The following is a 5122-nucleotide window of genomic DNA, read 5'->3' as shown; positions in this document are numbered from 1 at the left end:
CTTTCCCATGACAATACGTCTTTTAATTTCCTGGCTACTGGTGCCGAGAATGTTGACTGTGGAGCCAAACAAATTAAAGCTGTGAACAATCTCAATCTCTTCACCATCCATCCTGATGCTGCCAGTTGGTCCAGTGGTGAGACAAAGATTCTCTCCTGGATATAGTAGAGTGATAAACAAGCAGAACACTTGAACTGCAGCGCTTGTTCCTGGCTATAGTGGAGCGGCAAACAAATCCACGCAACTGCACTACTTGCTTAGGAACTCAAACCAAAGTTGTTTGTCTTAACTTGCTCTTTTTCAAAAGGTAATAAATATGAAAGACTCTAGAATGTGGAAATTATTGAACAATATCACTAATATTACATACAATATCCTGCTGAAGATTATCCAAAAAACTACTAGAATGGTACCTCAGGAGAGAACTGTCAGATGTGCAAGCTGGGTTTAAAAGAGTCTGTGGCACTAGGGACATCGTTGCCAATGTTAGATGGATCTTGGTTGAATGCAGAGAGTACCAGAGGAATGTCTATAGGTGCTTCATTGACTATGTAAAAGCATTTGTGTGGGTCACAACAAATTGCAGCTAACCTTGAGAAGAATGGGAATCCCAGAACACTTAATTGTGCTCATGTGAAACCTATACTTGGACCAGCAAGCAATAGTCAGAATGGAGCAGGGGAAAACTGCCTGGTTCAGGATTGGGAAAGGTGTGCATCAGGGATACATCCTACCCCTATCTTTTCAATTTATATGCAAAACAGATTATTTGGGAGGCTGGACTTTATGAAGCAGAGTGTGACATCAGAATTGGAGGAAGACTTATCAAGTACCTGTACTATGCAGATGACACGACCTTGCTTGGTTAACCTGAAGAGGACATGAGGCATTTGGTGCAGAAGGTCGACTGTAGCCTTCAATATAAAGGCTTAGCATCAAGAAAATAAAGATTCTCACCACTGGGTGAATTGGCAGCTTCATGATAGACAGAGAAGGGATTGAGATTATTGGTAACTTCAGCTTGTTTGGTTCCAAAATCAACACTCTCGGCACTAGCAGTCAAAAAATCAAAAGATGAATTGTATTGGAAAGTCTGCTGTCAGGGACCTCTCTAGAGGACTGAAGAACAATGATGTCAGTCTAGAGACTAAGGTACGCTTGACACAGGCCATGGTCTCTGCAATTACTTGCTATGCATCTGAGAGCCAGATGATAACTAAGGATGACAGAAGAAAGATCAATACCTTTGAGTTGTGGTGCCAGAGAAGAGTGTTGAACATACCATATAGACTGCCAGGAGAACAAACAGCTCTGTCCTGGAGAGGGAACCAAGCTGCTCCCTGCAGGCAAGGAGGGACTAGTCCTTGGAGATGGATATCATGCTTGGAAGGGTGGAGGGACAGCACAGGAGAGGAAGACCCAGGATGAGATGGATTGACTCAGTGGCTGGAGAAATGGGATTAGGTCTGTTGGAGATGATGAGATTGACTTAGGATACGGCAGAGTTCAGAGCAAATGTACTCAAGTAGCAGACAACTCAGAGTAGCACATAACAACAACAAAAAAGTTAATGTGGGCTCTTCTCCTTCTTGAGACATTAAGTCCACTGACCCCTTCTTAAAGATTAATTTGTGTCTGAGTTTTCCTTCAGTCTCCATTTCACTCCCCTTATAAAGAAGCCTGGCACTAGGTGAGCTGGATTTCACATGAAGTCTTCACAAGTTGAGGTTGACTCAGCAAACACTCTCTAGTTATACATGAATAGAGAAGTTTGGATTTGTATGAAGCCAGGGGTACCACATTTTCTGGCAACTTGGAGTAGCAAGTGAAGGAGTGTGTCTAATGTGCTATCAACAGCCCTTGAGTTCTAGAAACAGTGTAATCAAACCCACGCTGGACCTGCAGAGGCTTAGCCAAAGCATCTTCAGCTAACACATTCAAAAAGTGACTGACTGAGGGAAAGCCTGCAAATGGAAAGGTTTTAGATATTTTTTTTATTATTATTAAGCTGCATAGACATAGGAGACAAACAATTTGATGTAGGGGACTCCAGTCTCAGAAAATGTAGAAAGAATGAACATGTGAAGTGGTCTTGCTTTAGAAGAGAAACGCAGCTTGAAGCCCATTCTGGTTCCCGAAAGTCTCATCAGTCTCTTTGAGGCCAGATTGAAGAGATAGCCCTTTTATCTGTAATAGCTTTTCAAAGGGAATATGAAATACATGCCTGTGAATGCAGCTGAGGAAGCTTGCAGAGAGCACTCAGTCCCCCTGGGAGCTGTCTGTGGGAGAGGCGGAGAGGAAGGACTGTACCTGAAGAGAGTAGTTCTCCCAGCGCCCATGCCAGAACTGTCAAAGACCAAGGAAGAAGTTCAAGTGCTGAACCAGATAGATAGAAACAGATAGATGATAGATGGATAACCAGATGGTGATGGATAAAGATAGATCAATATGAAGGCCATAGAGCTGCCATTGTGCCAACTGTGATTTACAGCAATTTTACTTTCCTTTGCACAAAGGAATGATACATTCCTAGGTCTTGGATTTGCCAGTCCATCTCACTAAGAGATTCATTCACCTTCCTCAGTAAAACATGAAGTCCTTCTCCAGCAGTGACTCCATCTGATCATGGATCCCAAGCAAGTCAGTCAGATGATGTTCTATTGTGGTGTGCAGAGTTTTTACTGGCTAATTTTCAGTAGTAGGTTGCCAAGCTCTTCTGAATCCTAACTACCAGGAGTGGTCCTGCTGGTACCAGTGGCAGAGATGTCAGTGCCATAGCAACACACAAGCCCCCACAGTAGGATAAACAGAGCTGTGGTGGGCTGAATCAACACTGTGGAATATTGCATTGGAGTTAAAAACCTAATGCCTAAAGCATAGAAAGATAGAGACCGTTCTCATGACATAATTCTAAATGGAAAAATAAAAATGGAGTTAGACCAATCTGTTTGGGCTATGAGGTTCTGTGGTGTGGAAGAGGCTGTGTAATAGCTCTATTTTCCAAAATTTGGGAAATAAACATGTAGAAATTATAACTAAAGAGAATTGTGAACGGTTGTCGTCTAGTTTTAAATTAAATGAGTAGGGCCCTAAAATAGCATCCCTATCTCTAGTTTCCAATTGTGTTTTTTTTTTTTTATTTCCTGGAATGCATTCTAGGTGCTACATTTTAGGATTTAATTTAAATTCAAAAGTTCAAATGTATGTGTAACTGAACTCAGTTTTGCTTCAACTTTAGTCATGCATTATATTATTTTAGGAGATTGTGAAAGGCAAATCTTTTGATTCCTAAATCGATCTTCAATTTTCTCTTCTGTAAGTTAAGTAAAATGCCTTTACTAGGTTTATTTCCTTCTAAAGGGCTTACTTTCCATTTCCTATATCATTTTTGTCTGGTTTGCTTGGTTTTATCTCCTCCAATTTTCTCTTATAGAAGACTTAAGACCACAGCCAGCCCACTACTATTGGGTGGGAACCAACCCATCATGACCTTTCATCAGATTTCCGCTGCTTTAAATCTTAAGGAGAAGAGATTTGTGCATCTCTTCCTTTCCGTTAAGAGCCTGCCACTTCCTGCAGTACTCCACCAGGGCTCCTTCAGACGCAGACCAGGAGGCAGGAGTTTGAAGAGGTAGCTTGCTTGCACACCCCCGTACGTGTGCTCACACACACAAAGGAGTTTTCCTTTGGTGTACAGGAAAACAACTGGATCATTTTCTCAAAGGCAATGCTCAATCTCTCACAGTGTTTCTTCATCTATTTAGTATCTACTAATTTCCATTATTATAATCCTCCCTCCCCTACTGTGAATTGTCATTATGCAAAATTCTAGTATATGTGATTTTAATTCTGTGTACTTTTTACACATTAAAAGAAATTGCAGTTTGGCTATATAAAAGTCATAAGTCATTATGAGATATTAAGTAAAAGTGCAATGAAAAACATAGTGAAATAACAATTTGTGGAAAGATGTTATAATACATTTTTAGTGGAGTTTGGTAAAATATATGTAGGGTATAAGCAAGATTTTTTTTTAAAACCTTAAAAGTTGGGGATATGTATTTAGGGGGGGAAAGAGTGGATATAAACCAAGATGAATATTGGATTCACTGAACAGGGGTAATATAAACTATTTTCCTTTTATTGTTTGAAGTCTATACTGATTTCCATGGAATGTGTATTACATGAATAAATATTTTGTAAACAAAAGAAAATGTTTTGAAAATAGGTCAAACACATGTCTTTTACCTCATGTAGTAGCTGAAAATAGGTGGTATTTTTTATTTGCTTTTTTAATTTCTTTTCAAATACAAGCACCTCATTAAATTTGAAAGAATAGAGGTCTTAAAAAGTTTCCAGGCAACAAAGAATAGTAAGGTAAAATTTACTTTCTTCTATGACTTCTTAACAATACAAACTGTCACTGGCTGTCTATTTGCTCTGTTCCTATAAAGATTGTATCTTAACTCATTGTCTTTGAGTTGGGGGCCAATCAGAGCTGAGCCTCCAGTGGCTTGGTTTCAAAGTGAATGGGAGGAGCTGGTCTCTCTTTCTCCCTTGGAGCTGCTGGTGTATTTGAACTTCCAGAGTTCAGTCTTTGGATTAGCAGAGAAACTTCCTAAGGACAGACCACCAGAGCTCCCTAGGAATTCTGTGAGATAGCTATACTCACTCACATGAGATCGATGGGATTGATATGAGTCAGAATTGACTTAAAGGTACACAATATAAAGGGCTTTATAAGGAAATTATGTTTGAGGGCTATAATGCTGAGTGTCTATTAACTGGACACAAAATCAGTTTTAAATGTATTTAATGAAAATAAAGCCATGTAGACAACATACTAAGTAGACAATCAGAGACACTGAGTAGGTTTAAATTACCTACCTGTCAGTTAGTTGACAAATACTTAGTCATTTACACCACCAAGTTTCCTCTTAAGAGCCTTAAAGTCCTTAAATAGAAATTGTCCTACTACAAATCCTTCTGCTATAAGACTTTTTTCTTGACTATAAGAAAGTTGCCAGGGTGAAGTCTCTCTCAGGGAGGAGTGATAGGGAATGGCAAAGGACACACTGACAAAGGAGATTAATCAGAACTGACTTTGACAAGCACTGTGGCA

Source organism: Elephantulus edwardii, unplaced genomic scaffold, assembly GCF_000299155.1.
Source record: "Elephantulus edwardii isolate Elephantulus edwardi_28Jun2011 unplaced genomic scaffold, EleEdw1.0 scaffold00041, whole genome shotgun sequence".
NCBI classification, from domain to species: Eukaryota; Metazoa; Chordata; class Mammalia; order Macroscelidea; family Macroscelididae; genus Elephantulus; species Elephantulus edwardii.
The sequence above is the reverse complement of the archived record's forward strand: the minus strand, read 5'-3'. Positions refer to the sequence as shown.